The sequence below is a fragment of the Crinia signifera genome, chromosome 4 (assembly GCF_055691185.1).
Source record: "Crinia signifera chromosome 4, ASM5569118v1, whole genome shotgun sequence".
Classification (NCBI taxonomy): domain Eukaryota; kingdom Metazoa; phylum Chordata; class Amphibia; order Anura; family Myobatrachidae; genus Crinia; species Crinia signifera.
The window spans coordinates 60,429,210-60,449,416 of record NC_139220.1 but is presented as its reverse complement, the minus strand read 5'-3'; the positions used below and the strand labels follow the sequence as shown (position 1 = coordinate 60,449,416).

General features: G+C 39.6%; 1 protein-coding gene across 2 annotated transcripts in view; it reads left to right on the top strand.

The window, feature by feature from the left end:
* LOC146074076 (follistatin-related protein 4-like) overlaps nucleotides 1–20,207 on the top strand; it is a 1,002,356-nt gene that overhangs the window by 207,121 nt on the left and 775,028 nt on the right. The window lies entirely within an intron of this gene.

Below are 20,207 nucleotides of genomic sequence, written 5' to 3'. Positions count from 1 at the left end.
CAATATCCGGCTATGTGTACAGTTACTTGAATCAGTAGGGGAATTTGTCATATCTGCCATCGGCACACCCGCGCTGCGGCTGACTCGCTTCCAGTGCTCAATTAGTGGGCAGTGGCAGGTTGCAGCATATCAGTGTGTCGAGTGGGTGCCAGCGCCCACACAGACCCTGCTGCTGCTTGCTCCCCCAAGCAGCTGCTGGGGCTGCCTTACAGTAGTTACACCACTGAGTGGTACACTTATTAGCATAGCTGCTGCCAGTATTTGGTCAATATCGTTTTTTAAATGAGAAAACAAATATTCTACCTTAATGAACTGAAATTGAGGCAATACTCGGCTACTTTAAATGGATTCATTTTATCCAATTCTATCCAAAATGTATACATTTATTTCTATAGGGAGCAATTGGTATATTAATTTCCTTTCTAAGAGATGAACATACTGTACATATTTTTCACAAATGACCACTATGGCTGCCTGCAATATGTAGTATTTTCTGATGGTTTAATATTTTATTACCTTTTTTTAAAAAACATGAAAATACTCAAAAGTCCCCCAAAAATATGTTTTTTTTTTTCTGAACTGTCTAATTTGTGTCTTGGTCATGGCATTAAAGTACTTTGTGCTTATTAGTAATTGTCTATAGGATATATCCAACTGGCTGATTGTATACAATTGGCTGCAATAATTTTTGCCACTGTAACTTCAAAACAATGTACAGTGTGCAGCTTTTTTTCTCTCAGATTCGGAACAGGGGCAAAATCTGGGAAAATGTCTATTTCAATGTAAAAAACAAATGTGGGACTTGGTTAAGAACCACTTAAACCTCCCACACCCATTTATAAGTATACAATTAGCTTAATTTGGGTAATAATTTCTTGTCATTATTGTTTTACCTTTTTCTGCTAAAATCTCATGGCAAATTGTTTATGCCTAAAGTTTTCATCAAACTACACAGTTTCAACACAATGTTGTATACTTTGAAATGTCAGTCAGTTTTCTTGAACCAGCTTCATGTGGAGTGCTGCAAGGTTTTTTGGTATGGAAGTGAACTAGGTGTTACTTTATGTTCACACTTTGAGGCAGATGTACTAACCAGTATTTCGCCACTTCTGCACTTAGTGCTGGTTAACTGGGGGGGGGGATTACGTTTACCCCAATGTATTACTAGCGCACCTAACATGCGCTAGTGACAGCCCGCCGAGTTACGCTCGGCGGGGTTGTCCCCTGCAATCCCCCAGTGCTTAGCGGCTGGGGTGATGTATTAACAGCCGCCCAGGCCGCTTCGCCAGCAGGGCTAGCGTTGTCCTATCCCCCACTGTGGGGACAACGCTAGCCCTGCTTCTGGCTTGGCCTACGCTGGAGATCTCACAGATTTTTTTTTTTTAATTAAGTAATTTTTTTTATTGTTTTCATACTTTTAAAATACAAAGAAAAATACAAACAGTTAATGACCAAATTAATAACGAACATACATATATTTCCACATTTTACAGATATGTATACATATTATGCACATCTACAACACAAAAAACGGGCGCTTCATAGTGCAATTATCAGATGTAAAAAAGATATTTATTTTCTAAAAGGAATCCACCACAAAGGTCAGGGTGACGTACCACATGTGGCGGTATACAATCACCGCAGAAGAAAAAGCATAAAATCGGATAAAATTGGTGCGCAGCACCAGGTTACCACTGCCGGAGCGGTCACTCTCGCCTGGGCTCCACAGTCTGAACGTCGCTAGGCCACGCCCCTACGCGTTTCGTCACGTTGGACTTCGTCAGAGGGCTGGCCTAGCTACGCTCAGTCTCCTCATATATAGCCACAACTCAGGTGTTGTGGATTGGTGCTAATGACCTCAGTGCAACTCATCAGAGTTTTTTTTCAGTGTTGAATAAACACCTGTGGTTGCTGCTAGCAACATGAACATCTTGTATATATATTAAAGTAGACATACATTGCCAGTACATAATAAGTAAAATCAACAATCAATGTAACACATATATATAGCACAAATATACCACGCAAGATGCATATATCAATACGATACAATTAATATCACAATGAAGAAAAATATATATATATAATAAAATTATCATATTTGCAACAACTAATTAATAAAAAACTCATAGAGTGTTATAGATCCCGGTTTTGCATATATCCATAGGAAAAAGATAAAGAGAAAAAAGTCGAAAACAACCCTTATCTATTTCAAAAAAGGGGTAATTTCTAAACCGTCATTCATTCCATGGGGAGACACGGTGTTCAGGTGATACATCCACCATGATTCTTTTTTTGCAAGAAGAATATCCCTATTACCTCCCCGTATGTCCAGCCTCACATGCTCCAGTCCCACAAATCTAAAACCAGATGGATCGCCTGCCTGGCAGGTCTCAAAGTGACGTGGGACACTGTGATGTTTTACTTTATTTTTTATATTGCGGTAATGTTCCAATATGCGGATTTTTAGCATACGTTTAGTTTGGCCGATGTATTTGGCTCCACAGGGACAGAGGAGGAGATAGACAACATATGTTGTTATACAATTGATCACTCCATGGATTTTTATCTCTCTCCCGTTTTTGTCCTTAATACTTTTCATCCCTTTAATGCAATGAGCGCACATCTTGCACTTCCCGCATTCAAAGAATCCCTGAGGTGGGGGTATATTATAAATTGTGGACTGTTTCGGGACCTCGAGAGGCAACAGGCTTGGGGCTAACCGGTTTTTTAAGGTACTCGCTCTTTTAAATACTAATTCAGGACGATCTCCTACTAAATCTTTTAGATAAGGGTCCATTTTGATAATAGGCCAATGTTTAGTTAATATTTTACGTATTTCTTTATTTCTTACGTTATAGTTAGTAACAAATGGACAAAAGCCTTCACCTCGAGAGTTTTTTTCTTTTTTCGGTTTATATTCAATTAATTGTGCTCGTTCCAGTCTCCTACATTTATCAACAGCAGCTTCTACCATATCTGCAGGATACCCTTTTTCAGAAAATCGTGTTCTATATGTTTCAGTTTGCTGGTCGAACAAATCTAGGGTGCTGCAGTTGCGTCTCAGTCTCAAAAGTTGCGAATAAGGCAAATTATCTTTCCATTTTTTTAAATGGCAACTGTCATATTCCAAATAGTTGTTAGAATCTACTTTTTTGAAAAAAGTGCATGTTTCTATGGACCAAGTGTTGGACACCATATCTTGTTTTGCAGTGAGAGTAAGATCTAAAAACTCTATACTGCTCTTGTCGTGTTTGGATGTAAAAGAAAGATTGTACGTATTAATATTTAAACGCTGTACAAATTCACCAAACTGCACCTCCGTACCGGACCATATTATCACGATATCATCTATGTACCGCTTATATAATTTAAGGTACATTGAAAATGGGTTGTTTTCATAGATATGTTCTTCTTCCCACAGGCTGAGGTACAAATTTGCGAATCCCGGGGCACAAACTGTCCCCATCGCCGTCCCACACTTCTGTATATAGTATACCCCCAAAAAAGTAAAATAATTGTATCTTAACACAAATTTCAAACATTGCAGGATAAAGGTTATCTTTACATTTGTCAACTCGCTGTCACGTAGCAAAACTTTCTTGATACATTCTAATCCCTTATCATGCGGGATTGACGTATATAACGAGTTGACATCTATTGTCCCCCAACTGGCAGTGTGATCCCAAGTAACGTTTTTCATCAGTTGTAGCACCGAAGTGGAATCTTTAACATAAGATTGTAAAGATGGTACGTATTTGTTCAAATACATGTCAACGTATTCGGAAACCCTTGAGGTCAGGGAATCCACACCCGATACAATAGGGCGTCCAGGGGGTGAGGTCTGGCTCTTGTGAACTTTCGGCAGGTGGTATATCGTAGCAATCCTCGGTTGCTCGTTATAAATGTATTCATATTCTTGTTTGGACAGAACTGCATTTCTTAGGCCTTCCATAAGAAGATCTCTAAGATCGTCCAAGTATTCCTTGGTAGGATCTTTTGGCAGGATCCCATAGGATACAGGGTCTGCTAACAATCTATGCATTTCATTTATATAGTCGCCTTTGTTCATCAGAACCAGACCTCCCCCCTTGTCTGCTGGTTTCAGCACGACATTATTGTTTGCAATTAGATCTTTTAACGCCATATTTTCCTCACAGGTCATATTGTATTCACTGTATTCGATTTTATCATGTAATTTCTCTAAGTCTTGTTGAACCAGTTGCGAGAAAAGTTCAATATTAGGGCCTTTTGATTCTATTGGATAAAATGTGCTTTTATTTTTTAATTTAGTTGTAACAGATGCAACCTCACTATCAGTTCTTTGTGGTGCTGTACTGTTTTGGCATTTATCAATAGAATTTTTTAAGAAATGGCGTTTAAGGGTCAACCTACGTGTGTACAGATTTAAGTCTATGCATAAATCAAATTTATTGACTTTTGCAGAGGGCGCAAAAGAAAGGCCTTTTTTTAACACTTGTTCTTGTTTAGTTGTTAGCGTTAGGTTTGACAAATTAAAGATACCAGTATGCTGCGGTTTTATCAATTTAGTGTTCTTCTTTTGAACATGGGAATTCTTTCCCCCTCTTTTGCCGCGTCGTCGCGGTTTCGTTTGCCCCATCGAAATGGGGTCTGCGGTACTGGTAACTGTTGTGTTTCCATACCATGGCGCTGCTCTAAAAAATGGGGGTTTGATGTTCCTGCAGTCGGTTGATTCTGCAACGGTTGAAACCGATTATATGTGGGAGGAGTTCTATTTTGTTCAATGGGATATTTTTTATTATTCCATGCCGCAGATCTATTTACCTTGGTCCACTTATTTGGGGTCGTTTTATAATTTGACGATTGTCTAGGGTACACTGGCTGGGTTTTTCTTTCTTCCCACGTTAAAAATGGTTTTTGCTGTTGCTGTTTATGTGTTCTTACATATTTATCTCTAGTAGTAGAGTTTGAGAACCGATTGGCCCTATATTCATTACGCTGTTTATGCCAGGTTCTCACCTGATTGGATGCGTAATCATCTTTATCTCTTTTAAATTTTTTGATTTTAAGTTGTTTGACCTCATTGTCTACTTTCATTAATTTTGTGTTCATATACTGTTTGAACTCCAAAATCTCACCGGGATCATTACGTTCAATTTTGGTTTCCAAAGAAATTATTTCTTTTTCTATCTCTTTGAGATTTCTTTTTTTCTCCGTTACAATAAGTCTCATTAGTTCCAGGGAACTCTCATCGAGAATTCTGTGCCATTCTTTTAGAAATTTTTCGTTATTTTGTCCAAAAGTTGGTTCTTTAATTATCCGGAGACCTCTAGGTATGCGTGCACATTTAAGATAATTATCTAGTGTTTCAATCTCCCACCAGGTTCGTATCTCCTTAATTAATGTGTGTTCTAAATCAGCATACGGGTCTCTATTCTCTGCAGGTGTATCATCCAACAGCACATCATCAAGCTCTTTGTCTGAGAACGTATTGGTGTGCTGTTGTGCTCTCATTTCACTGTAATTAAATAATTTTGACATATTGACCTTGCTGCTCTGTTCAACCAGGATAATCAAATACAAGAAACAACAATAACAGTGCGCAAAAGGTCAATAAAATATAAAGTCTCGGACTAGGAGAGCTTAATCCCACAAGTCTCCACTCTCAGTCAATTCCACTTTTTCAGAGGGAAACGGATAGTGTTTGAACAAAATTTGTTCAGTTAATAGAATGCACTCAGTTCGTTTGGAAAACCGGCTGCTCCGTCTTCAACCCACAAAGGGTGTCCTGTATCCCACAGGTAACCAAATCTACAACACAAAAAACGGGCGCTTCATAGTGCAATTATCAGATGTAAAAAAGATATTTATTTTCTAAAAGGAATCCACCACAAAGGTCAGGGTGACGTACCACATGTGGCGGTATACAATCACCGCAGAAGAAAAAGCATAAAATCGGATAAAATTGGTGCGCAGCACCAGGTTACCACTGCCGGAGCGGTCACTCTCGCCTGGGCTCCACAGTCTGAACGTCGCTAGGCCACGCCCCTACGCGTTTCGTCACGTTGGACTTCGTCAGAGGGCTGGCCTAGCTACGCTCAGTCTCCTCATATATAGCCACAACTCAGGTGTTGTGGATTGGTGCTAATGACCTCAGTGCAACTCATCAGAGTTTTTTTTCAGTGTTGAATAAACACCTGTGGTTGCTGCTAGCAACATGAACATCTTGTATATATATTAAAGTAGACATACATTGCCAGTACATAATAAGTAAAATCAACAATCAATGTAACACATATATATAGCACAAATATACCACGCAAGATGCATATATCAATACGATACAATTAATATCACAATGAAGAAAAATATATATATATAATAAAATTATCATATTTGCAACAACTAATTAATAAAAAACTCATAGAGTGTTATAGATCCCGGTTTTGCATATATCCATAGGAAAAAGATAAAGAGAAAAAAGTCGAAAACAACCCTTATCTATTTCAAAAAAGGGGTAATTTCTAAACCGTCATTCATTCCATGGGGAGACACGGTGTTCAGGTGATACATCCACTCGTTATATACGTCAATCCCGCATGATAAGGGATTAGAATGTATCAAGAAAGTTTTGCTACGTGACAGCGAGTTGACAAATGTAAAGATAACCTTTATCCTGCAATGTTTGAAATTTGTGTTAAGATACAATTATTTTACTTTTTTGGGGGTATACTATATACAGAAGTGTGGGACGGCGATGGGGACAGTTTGTGCCCCGGGATTCGCAAATTTGTACCTCAGCCTGTGGGAAGAAGAACATATCTATGAAAACAACCCATTTTCAATGTACCTTAAATTATATAAGCGGTACATAGATGATATCGTGATAATATGGTCCGGTACGGAGGTGCAGTTTGATGAATTTGTACAGCGTTTAAATATTAATACGTACAATCTTTCTTTTACATCCAAACACGACAAGAGCAGTATAGAGTTTTTAGATCTTACTCTCACTGCAAAACAAGATATGGTGTCCAACACTTGGTCCATAGAAACATGCACTTTTTTCAAAAAAGTCGATTCTAACAACTATTTGGAATATGACAGTTGCCATTTAAAAAAATGGAAAGATAATTTGCCTTATTCGCAACTTTTGAGACTGAGACGCAACTGCAGCACCCTAGAATTGTTCGACCAGCAAACTGAAACATATAGAACACGATTTTCTGAAAAAGGGTATCCTGCAGATATGGTAGAAGCTGCTGTTGATAAATGTAGGAGACTGGAACGAGCACAATTAATTGAATATAAACCGAAAAAAGAAAAAAACTCTCGAGGTGAAGGCTTTTGTCCATTTGTTACTAACTATAACGTAAGAAATAAAGAAATACGTAAAATATTAACTAAACATTGGCCTATTATCAAAATAGACCCTTATCTAAAAGATTTAGTAGGAGATCGTCCTGAATTAGTATTTAAAAGAGCGAGTACCTTAAAAAACCGGTTAGCCCCAAGCCTGTTGCCTCTCGAGGTCCCGAAACAGTCCACAATTTATAATATACCCCCACCTCAGGGATTCTTTGAATGCGGGAAGTGCAAGATGTGCGCTCATTGCATTAAAGGGATGAAAAGTATTAAGGACAAAAACGGGAGAGAGATAAAAATCCATGGAGTGATCAATTGTATAACAACATATGTTGTCTATCTCCTCCTCTGTCCCTGTGGAGCCAAATACATCGGCCAAACTAAACGTATGCTAAAAATCCGCATATTGGAACATTACCGCAATATAAAAAATAAAGTAAAACATCACAGTGTCCCACGTCACTTTGAGACCTGCCAGGCAGGCGATCCATCTGGTTTTAGATTTGTGGGACTGGAGCATGTGAGGCTGGACATACGGGGAGGTAATAGGGATATTCTTCTTGCAAAAAAAGAATCATGGTGGATGTATCACCTGAACACCGTGTCTCCCCATGGAATGAATGACGGTTTAGAAATTACCCCTTTTTTGAAATAGATAAGGGTTGTTTTCGACTTTTTTCTCTTTATCTTTTTCCTATGGATATATGCAAAACCGGGATCTATAACACTCTATGAGTTTTTTATTAATTAGTTGTTGCAAATATGATAATTTTATTATATATATATATTTTTCTTCATTGTGATATTAATTGTATCGTATTGATATATGCATCTTGCGTGGTATATTTGTGCTATATATATGTGTTACATTGATTGTTGATTTTACTTATTATGTACTGGCAATGTATGTCTACTTTAATATATATACAAGATGTTCATGTTGCTAGCAGCAACCACAGGTGTTTATTCAACACTGAAAAAAAACTCTGATGAGTTGCACTGAGGTCATTAGCACCAATCCACAACACCTGAGTTGTGGCTATATATGAGGAGACTGAGCGTAGCTAGGCCAGCCCTCTGACGAAGTCCAACGTGACGAAACGCGTAGGGGCGTGGCCTAGCGACGTTCAGACTGTGGAGCCCAGGCGAGAGTGACCGCTCCGGCAGTGGTAACCTGGTGCTGCGCACCAATTTTATCCGATTTTATGCTTTTTCTTCTGCGGTGATTGTATACCGCCACATGTGGTACGTCACCCTGACCTTTGTGGTGGATTCCTTTTAGAAAATAAATATCTTTTTTACATCTGATAATTGCACTATGAAGCGCCCGTTTTTTGTGTTGTAGATTTGGTTACCTGTGGGATACAGGACACCCTTTGTGGGTTGAAGACGGAGCAGCCGGTTTTCCAAACGAACTGAGTGCATTCTATTAACTGAACAAATTTTGTTCAAACACTATCCGTTTCCCTCTGAAAAAGTGGAATTGACTGAGAGTGGAGACTTGTGGGATTAAGCTCTCCTAGTCCGAGACTTTATATTTTATTGACCTTTTGCGCACTGTTATTGTTGTTTCTTGTATTTGATTATCCTGGTTGAACAGAGCAGCAAGGTCAATATGTCAAAATTATTTAATTACAGTGAAATGAGAGCACAACAGCACACCAATACGTTCTCAGACAAAGAGCTTGATGATGTGCTGTTGGATGATACACCTGCAGAGAATAGAGACCCGTATGCTGATTTAGAACACACATTAATTAAGGAGATACGAACCTGGTGGGAGATTGAAACACTAGATAATTATCTTAAATGTGCACGCATACCTAGAGGTCTCCGGATAATTAAAGAACCAACTTTTGGACAAAATAACGAAAAATTTCTAAAAGAATGGCACAGAATTCTCGATGAGAGTTCCCTGGAACTAATGAGACTTATTGTAACGGAGAAAAAAAGAAATCTCAAAGAGATAGAAAAAGAAATAATTTCTTTGGAAACCAAAATTGAACGTAATGATCCCGGTGAGATTTTGGAGTTCAAACAGTATATGAACACAAAATTAATGAAAGTAGACAATGAGGTCAAACAACTTAAAATCAAAAAATTTAAAAGAGATAAAGATGATTACGCATCCAATCAGGTGAGAACCTGGCATAAACAGCGTAATGAATATAGGGCCAATCGGTTCTCAAACTCTACTACTAGAGATAAATATGTAAGAACACATAAACAGCAACAGCAAAAACCATTTTTAACGTGGGAAGAAAGAAAAACCCAGCCAGTGTACCCTAGACAATCGTCAAATTATAAAACGACCCCAAATAAGTGGACCAAGGTAAATAGATCTGCGGCATGGAATAATAAAAAATATCCCATTGAACAAAATAGAACTCCTCCCACATATAATCGGTTTCAACCGTTGCAGAATCAACCGACTGCAGGAACATCAAACCCCCATTTTTTAGAGCAGCGCCATGGTATGGAAACACAACAGTTACCAGTACCGCAGACCCCATTTCGATGGGGCAAACGAAACCGCGACGACGCGGCAAAAGAGGGGGAAAGAATTCCCATGTTCAAAAGAAGAACACTAAATTGATAAAACCGCAGCATACTGGTATCTTTAATTTGTCAAACCTAACGCTAACAACTAAACAAGAACAAGTGTTAAAAAAAGGCCTTTCTTTTGCGCCCTCTGCAAAAGTCAATAAATTTGATTTATGCATAGACTTAAATCTGTACACACGTAGGTTGACCCTTAAACGCCATTTCTTAAAAAATTCTATTGATAAATGCCAAAACAGTACAGCACCACAAAGAACTGATAGTGAGGTTGCATCTGTTACAACTAAATTAAAAAATAAAAGCACATTTTATCCAATAGAATCAAAAGGCCCTAATATTGAACTTTTCTCGCAACTGGTTCAACAAGACTTAGAGAAATTACATGATAAAATCGAATACAGTGAATACAATATGACCTGTGAGGAAAATATGGCGTTAAAAGATCTAATTGCAAACAATAATGTCGTGCTGAAACCAGCAGACAAGGGGGGAGGTCTGGTTCTGATGAACAAAGGCGACTATATAAATGAAATGCATAGATTGTTAGCAGACCCTGTATCCTATGGGATCCTGCCAAAAGATCCTACCAAGGAATACTTGGACGATCTTAGAGATCTTCTTATGGAAGGCCTAAGAAATGCAGTTCTGTCCAAACAAGAATATGAATACATTTATAACGAGCAACCGAGGATTGCTACGATATACCACCTGCCGAAAGTTCACAAGAGCCAGACCTCACCCCCTGGACGCCCTATTGTATCGGGTGTGGATTCCCTGACCTCAAGGGTTTCCGAATACGTTGACATGTATTTGAACAAATACGTACCATCTTTACAATCTTATGTTAAAGATTCCACTTCGGTGCTACAACTGATGAAAAACGTTACTTGGGATCACACTGCCAGTTGGGGGACAATAGATGTCAACTCGTTATATACGTCAATCCCGCATGATAAGGGATTAGAATGTATCAAGAAAGTTTTGCTACGTGACAGCGAGTTGACAAATGTAAAGATAACCTTTATCCTGCAATGTTTGAAATTTGTGTTAAGATACAATTATTTTACTTTTTTGGGGGTATACTATATACAGAAGTGTGGGACGGCGATGGGGACAGTTTGTGCCCCGGGATTCGCAAATTTGTACCTCAGCCTGTGGGAAGAAGAACATATCTATGAAAACAACCCATTTTCAATGTACCTTAAATTATATAAGCGGTACATAGATGATATCGTGATAATATGGTCCGGTACGGAGGTGCAGTTTGGTGAATTTGTACAGCGTTTAAATATTAATACGTACAATCTTTCTTTTACATCCAAACACGACAAGAGCAGTATAGAGTTTTTAGATCTTACTCTCACTGCAAAACAAGATATGGTGTCCAACACTTGGTCCATAGAAACATGCACTTTTTTCAAAAAAGTCGATTCTAACAACTATTTGGAATATGACAGTTGCCATTTAAAAAAATGGAAAGATAATTTGCCTTATTCGCAACTTTTGAGACTGAGACGCAACTGCAGCACCCTAGAATTGTTCGACCAGCAAACTGAAACATATAGAACACGATTTTCTGAAAAAGGGTATCCTGCAGATATGGTAGAAGCTGCTGTTGATAAATGTAGGAGACTGGAACGAGCACAATTAATTGAATATAAACCGAAAAAAGAAAAAAACTCTCGAGGTGAAGGCTTTTGTCCATTTGTTACTAACTATAACGTAAGAAATAAAGAAATACGTAAAATATTAACTAAACATTGGCCTATTATCAAAATGGACCCTTATCTAAAAGATTTAGTAGGAGATCGTCCTGAATTAGTATTTAAAAGAGCGAGTACCTTAAAAAACCGGTTAGCCCCAAGCCTGTTGCCTCTCGAGGTCCCGAAACAGTCCACAATTTATAATATACCCCCACCTCAGGGATTCTTTGAATGCGGGAAGTGCAAGATGTGCGCTCATTGCATTAAAGGGATGAAAAGTATTAAGGACAAAAACGGGAGAGAGATAAAAATCCATGGAGTGATCAATTGTATAACAACATATGTTGTCTATCTCCTCCTCTGTCCCTGTGGAGCCAAATACATCGGCCAAACTAAACGTATGCTAAAAATCCGCATATTGGAACATTACCGCAATATAAAAAATAAAGTAAAACATCACAGTGTCCCACGTCACTTTGAGACCTGCCAGGCAGGCGATCCATCTGGTTTTAGATTTGTGGGACTGGAGCATGTGAGGCTGGACATACGGGGAGGTAATAGGGATATTCTTCTTGCAAAAAAAGAATCATGGTGGATGTATCACCTGAACACCGTGTCTCCCCATGGAATGAATGACGGTTTAGAAATTACCCCTTTTTTGAAATAGATAAGGGTTGTTTTCGACTTTTTTCTCTTTATCTTTTTCCTATGGATATATGCAAAACCGGGATCTATAACACTCTATGAGTTTTTTATTAATTAGTTGTTGCAAATATGATAATTTTATTATATATATATATTTTTCTTCATTGTGATATTAATTGTATCGTATTGATATATGCATCTTGCGTGGTATATTTGTGCTATATATATGTGTTACATTGATTGTTGATTTTACTTATTATGTACTGGCAATGTATGTCTACTTTAATATATATACAAGATGTTCATGTTGCTAGCAGCAACCACAGGTGTTTATTCAACACTGAAAAAAAACTCTGATGAGTTGCACTGAGGTCATTAGCACCAATCCACAACACCTGAGTTGTGGCTATATATGAGGAGACTGAGCGTAGCTAGGCCAGCCCTCTGACGAAGTCCAACGTGACGAAACGCGTAGGGGCGTGGCCTAGCGACGTTCAGACTGTGGAGCCCAGGCGAGAGTGACCGCTCCGGCAGTGGTAACCTGGTGCTGCGCACCAATTTTATCCGATTTTATGCTTTTTCTTCTGCGGTGATTGTATACCGCCACATGTGGTACGTCACCCTGACCTTTGTGGTGGATTCCTTTTAGAAAATAAATATCTTTTTTACATCTGATAATTGCACTATGAAGCGCCCGTTTTTTGTGTTGTAGATTTGGTTACCTGTGGGATACAGGACACCCTTTGTGGGTTGAAGACGGAGCAGCCGGTTTTCCAAACGAACTGAGTGCATTCTATTAACTGAACAAATTTTGTTCAAACACTATCCGTTTCCCTCTGAAAAAGTGGAATTGACTGAGAGTGGAGACTTGTGGGATTAAGCTCTCCTAGTCCGAGACTTTATATTTTATTGACCTTTTGCGCACTGTTATTGTTGTTTCACATATTATGCACAGCCTGGCCCAGATAGTCCTGATCAGTTTTCACTCCAAAAAAGAAAGAAAATAATAAAGAAGAATAAGTGTTGTGATTTATACTTAGTGTAGTTCCCCCCCCCCTTCCTCCCTTCCCTTTCCTTAATCTACTTAATATAGTCATTTGTGCCGTGAAGATATAGTGTATTTATCAGCTAGTCTTCCTTTTATTTTTATAGACTAGTTGTGTTTGCTATGTGTGAAATTTACGTGTCCCTATTTAGTCGTTTATTTATATACCCCCCCCCCCCTTAACTTCCCGTTCTATTCGTCCCTTCTCCTATTGTGTAATGGACCCCTAAGCCAAGACTCTATACAACATTATTCCTCAATGGTACACAGTGGAAATAAAAAAAAAGAAAAGAGAAAAAAAAAAAAAAAATTCCAACTAGCAAATTAAATTTTGGTTTGTTCGCCATCCTAACAGCCCTCTCCTATTATCAATTTACATTTATTGATCCTTTTTCCTTTTTCCCTTCTTTCTTCTTCTCTTTTCCTTCCCCTTGCTCCCCCTTTCCCTCCTCCTTCTCTCTTCCCATTTTACTTAGATATAAGCTTTAGCCAAGTACAATACAGCAATCTTTCATAAACTCTCCCTACTTAACAGAAATTACTATGATACAATTCCTAATTCTTAATTTTTGGTCATGAGCAGATTTCCATGTTATCTTATCTATGCCTTTGCCTTCTTCTATCTAGGGTCTATATTCCACCTCCCTGCTTAATCTTGATGTACACCATCTATCCCACTTTTCCTGATATTTATGAATGGCTCCACGAGTTTTAAACATATGCCGTTCATGACAAGCAACCTCATTAACCAACGCTCTCCATTTATATATATTAGGGGTATCTGTCGAGAACCATACTCTCGCTATTATTACTTTGGCTAATGTGGTGAGGCATAGTACATATTTATATACGTTTAGTGAGTGTGAACTTTCCAAATCTACCGCGAATAGACAGGTTATTGGATTAATAATCGTAAGTGACGGAATTGTGAGTTGTATATCTCTCCACACAGCCTCCCAGAAACCATATATACTCGAACATTCCCATATCATATGCCAGAACCCCGCTTTGTCGCTCCCACACCTCGGACAGCTGGAGTTATCCATGAAGCCTACCCGCTGGAGAAATACCGGCGTCCGATAGGCTCTATGAAGGATATAAAAAAAAGTTTGTCTGAATCTAATGCACGGGGTAGTGTGCATTATTGATCCTAATATTTGTTCCCATTGTTCATTAGAGAGAGATCCTAGATCTATTTTCCACTTCAATCGAAGCTTGGCAAATTGATCCGGGATAACCTCTTGATTGATTAATTCATATAGTTTGGACATTTTTCCTTTCTGTCCTAGTTTGAGTAGCACCTTCTTTATGGGGGAATTACAAATCTCCGGGGGGCCCTGTGGAAACTGGGCTTCTACTGCATGTCTTAATTGAAAATATCTGTATAGATTATTATTTGATATTCCATAACTCTCCTTCAATTGTTGAAAAGATCTAAACACTCCTTGACTATATATCTGGCCGATCGAGACCAGGCCTTTAATAATCCAAATATTATCCTTCGATATTTTTAGCAATTCTGGATACCTGGTGTTAAACCATAGCGGGGACGATTCATCCTGGCCTGTCCAGTCATAAATTTTATTTGTAAATCTCCATATCATTAATATTTGTCGTAGCATATGCGGTAGTTTAGCAGTTGACCAACCGGATAGTAAAAATTGAAGCGGAGAAAAAGAAAAGGAAGAAGAGCATTTCACATGTTCTGCTAAGAAACCGACCATAGTTGGATCAATATTGCCGTTCACCCATTCAGTCATATACGCTAATTGTGAAGCTACATAGTATAGCCGCATGTTGGATAAGATGACTGCTTCTTATACAGGATTTTAATTGATATTCTAGCTGGGCCGTTATTCCAAATAAAGGATAGCAATACATTCTCTATTTTTTCAAATATCTTCTTTGAAATGTATATAGGTGAGTTCTGTAATACATATATGAATTTAGGCTGAATAGCCATCTTAAATAAATTTATTCTCCCCAAAACAGATAATGGCAATTTTCTCCAAGCCTGGGCTCTATCTTTAAAGTTCTGTATAATAGGGTCAATATTTTGTAATATATAATCAGTCGCGTGGGGCACAATCCATACCCCAAGATACTTGAACCTAGTGGTCCATTGGAGAGGTGAGTCCAGACGGACACCGTCTGGAATCCGTCCTGATAGGGGGAATATGTGTGATTTCTGCCAATTAATCAACAGTCCAGAGAATACCCCAAATCTATCTATAACCTGGAAGGCAGCTTGCAACGAGTTTTCTGCATCTTCCAAAAAAAGAAGTGTATCATCGGCATACAATGCCACTACATCTATCACTCCTCCCATTTTAATCCCTCTGACCTCCTCCTTATCTCGCAGTAGGCAGGCCATGGGTTCTATAGCGATAGCAAACAGTGCTGGTGAGAGGGGACACCCCTGCCTGGTCCCTCTCTCCAATGGAAATGTATTTGATGTGTACCCATTTACTGTCACTCTTGCTTGTGGGGCTATATACAAAAGCTGCACTAGTTTTATAAATCGTGGCCCAAAAGCAAATTTCCGAAGCACTCCCCACAGATATCTCCACTCTATGGAGTCGAAGGCCTTGGCGGCATCCAAGGACACCACCACTGCCCCCGACTCCACAGAGGCACCCCTCTGGAGATGGCAGAAAAGTCTCCGCAAGTTCTGGGAGGTGGATTTCCCTGGCATAAACCCAGTTTGGTCTGGGTGAATTATTTTCGTGATGACTTTATTTAGCCTGATTGACAGTACTTTTGCTAGGACTTTAACATCTATAGTTAATAAGGAGATTGGTCGATAAGATTCAGGAAGTAGGGGGTCCTTTCCTGGCTTTAATAATGTGATAATATTAGCTTCAGACATGGATAATGGAAGAGATCCCCATTCATATAATGAGTTAAATAGTTTTAGGAGATATGTAATAAAAAACTTCCTAAAGATCTTGTACATTTCGACTGGAAGGCCATCGCTTCCAGGAGCTTTAGATGATGGAAGTGATAGTATGGCCGCTTCTATTTCTGCTTCTGTAAATGGGGCATCCAGCTCCTCTGCCTCATCCCTAGACAATGAAGGGAGTTTAATTACCTCCAGATATTCTTCTAGGTGCATCTCAGAATAAGAGGCTCGGGATGAATATAGGTCAGAGTAAAAATCGCAAAATACCTCAGCTACATCCGCACCTGAGTAGCATATATGTCCGCTCGCCTTCCTTATTGCTTGAATTATATTACTGTTACCCAAGTCTGCTCGCGATAGATATGCAAGATATCTACCGTTTGCTTCATCTTGGAGGTATCTCTCATGCCCCGCAAATAAAAATCTGCGCCTAGATTTTTCATATAGATAATTCACCCATTCCTGTTGTGTCTCTTGCCACTCCTCCCTATGTGACTGTAGTTGTGAGGCAACATATATTTTCTTTAACTGTCGGGTCTTAGTTTCTAATCTCTCTTCTTCCTTGCGATGCTTTATTTTAATTATAGATATACTTTTTATAAATAGACCCCGCATATAAGCCTTAAAGGCATCATATTTAATAGTTGGATCGTTATATGCTAGATTATCTATCTGAAACCTCTCCCATCCTTCAATCATCTCCAGGTTATCCTCCATTTGGGTCAACCAGAATGGGTTGAGTTTCCACATCTTCATTCCTCTATCTGGGTTTACCCGAATGGCAAGAGAAACCGGGGAATGATCGGATATTCCTCTAGACAGATAACATATCCCCGTTACATCTGGGATTAATTCTGGTGAGATTAGAGCCATATCTATACGCGAAAGGGTGTGGAAGGTTGCAGAATAGCAGGAGTACTGACTAACCTCTAAATTACGCTCTCTCCATATATCTACCAACCCCATCTCGGCGACAAGCTTTGAAAAGGGTGTAGGGGAGAAGGATTTCCCTTTATACGTCTTAGTCTCACTCCTTCTATCTATGTTTGTATCCATAACGTTATTAAAGTCACCTACACAGATTACTGGGGTGTTGTGTGAGCAAGATATAAATTTGATGGCTTGTCGTAAAACATCGTTGCTGTACGGGGGAGGGATATATACAGCTAATAAATGCCACAGTTTATTATTAATATATGCCCGCAAAAACACATATCTACCATATATGTCAATCTCAGTCTGTTCTACCTTAAATTGAACATTTTTACGTACCAGTACAGATACCCCTCTTGCATTGCTAGCGAATGTGGAATGGTACAAATGACTAACCCAGGGTTTCTTAAGAGATAATACCTTGTTTCCAACCAGATGCGTTTCAAAAAGACATATAATATCTGCCCGATATTTTTTAACCTGTGACAGAACTAACGCCCTTTTAATTTTATCACCTAACCCTCTGACATTCCACCCAACTAGGTGTATTTCTTCAAGACTGACCATCATAAGCGGGGAAGAAAAAAGAGAACAGATACATACACAATAATTTTCTCAAAGAATAGTCTCGTTTTCTAGAGTTAATGGAATTCCTTACATTCCCGAGTAATTTGTACATAATTATTTTATAAAGAAACAACATATGGATTAGCAAATATAGATGGCTTCTCAAACAGCAATGGAAAATAATAATAAAAAATAAAAAAGAATAATAAAAAACTAAACCACCCATTCCCTTCCCTCCCTTACCCACCCTGCATAACCATGTTAACCTAGGGCATACCTGCATCCCAAGAGAAAGAAAAAAACAGAAAAAAAAAAAAAAAGAGAAAGACAATCTGGGAATAGGGGATTATTCAAAAAGAGAAAAAAAAAAAAAAACCCTATACTATCTTCAGCGGAGTCTCCTCTCTATACATCAGTATGTTACATCCTATCCTTTACCATAGCAAGATAACTTTTAGGGTAACCCTCCTAAGCGTGTCAAACTAGTATATAATTATAGAATACCAATTTTACGACATAACAAGAATATTATTTTCCACCCCCTGCTTGTGACTGCCTGTCAAGCCAGCTCTCAGCTTCTTTGGGGAAACTAAAGAAAAATGTTGTGTTTTCGTAGATCACCCGCAGTTTAGCCGGGAATAACATTGAGTATTGTATGCTGCGGTCCCGCAGCTTCTTCTTGATTTGTACAAACTGCGAGCGACTCCTCTGCACCTCCTGTGCAAAATCTGGGAAAACCGATACATTCTGCCCATCCCATTGCAAGGGCCCTTTTGTTCGCGCCAACTGCAAGATAGTATCTCTGTCCTTGTAATGTAGGAACCGTGCAATGAGGGTCCTGGCCGGGGCTCCAGGAGGTAAGGGTCGCATTGGCAACCTGTGGGCTCTTTCTATTGAGAATTGTATAGTAAAGACTGTCTTCCCAAATAACTGAACCAGCCAATTCTCTAAAAAAGTCTCCGGAGCAGTGCCCTCCACTTTTTCTGGGAGCCCAACAAATCTAACATTGTTTCGCCTCAGCCGCCCCTCAATGTCGGCCATTTTGTTTTGCATACTGGCTACCTGGGTGGACAGTTCAAGCATTTTTTTTTGCATAGGAGTTGCATTGTCCTCTAAGGCTGAAATTCGATGTTCAGTCTCATTCACTCTTTCCCTTATTTTTTGTAAATCTTGCCGTACTAGGGATACATCGGTTTGTAATTGTCCGATTTTGTCAGTGACACGCTGCTCAGAAAGCGTTATGGCTTGGAGGATTTGTTTTGTGGATTGTGCTGGGTCGGTGCCTACAGAGGTATCTCCCTCTATTACAGAGGTTGAGAGGCTTGCATCATTTGCATCACCACGCTTTGCAGTTGCAGTTGACTGAGATGCCCGTGCAAATTTCTCTAGTTTGGCTGCTGCAGCCGCTGCCGCCGCCGCGCCTTTCACCATAATTAATTATGTAGAAGTTTTGGAAGTAGCCCACGGAGAAAAGGAAAAAAAATATATATATTTGTCCAATTTCAGCCACTTAATTCCAGGGCTAATTTATTTAACCTTTGCTGGCTTAAGGGATGACCCCAAAAAAGAAAATTATAAGAAGGATTAGACAATATCGCCTGCTCACTTCCCAATCAGCAGCAGCTTAACCCGTGGACCTACAATAATGTGCTGTAGCCTATAATATCCGTGGCTCACAGCACCACTGCATGAGATTTTTTTTTATTTTTTTTTATTTTATTTTTTTTTTTTTTTTTTTCCCCCTTTTTTGAACTATTATCACTTCTCTCCTCCTGTTTGCTAACGTATATCTGGGCTCCAGTCGCCAGCGACAACAGTGGTCCTTCTTTGCAGTAGAAATAGTCTGGTCAGTGGAGTACAAAAAGTACAATTGAGTTCAATATAGACCCCCTATCACCAGGGCCTGCAGATCCACATATTCAGCCAAAGAGTCCCACACTTAGCTTAACAGGAGCCGAATGAAGGAACCAGAGCACTCAAACTTTATATAGGCTGCTCAAGCCAGGTGCCTCGGTAGTTAATGTGTAGAGTCAGTAGTCTTACCCCACAGCCGTAGCAGTCCCCCAAAGCCAGCAGCATCCACCACACAGCTCCAATCTCCGTGTATCGCACGGCAGCCGAGTCAGCGCGCAGCAGCCGCTTCCAGGTCAGCAGAAGGTCGCAGCCGGATATGACTCACGCGTCCGTCCTGCACTGCTCTCGGCTAGGATCCCGGCGTCTTCCTCCCGCTGCTGACACCGGCGCCAGGGCCAACCGCCGGGGTCTACCTCTCGGGACCACTTCAAAACAGAGAATCGTTGCCCAGCACACCACCAGCTACACGCTTTCCTCCAGCTGCTCTCGCTATGACATGGTAGGATGCAGGATTTCTATGTTGGTTTTCCTAGAGGAGACGCAGCTCGTGGCTGCTACTCCATGCTGATCCTAGCCCCGGAGATCTCACAGATTTAGCGAGATCTCGTGCATGCCCAGAAAGCCGGGGGAAGCCACGAGTGCGCATGCG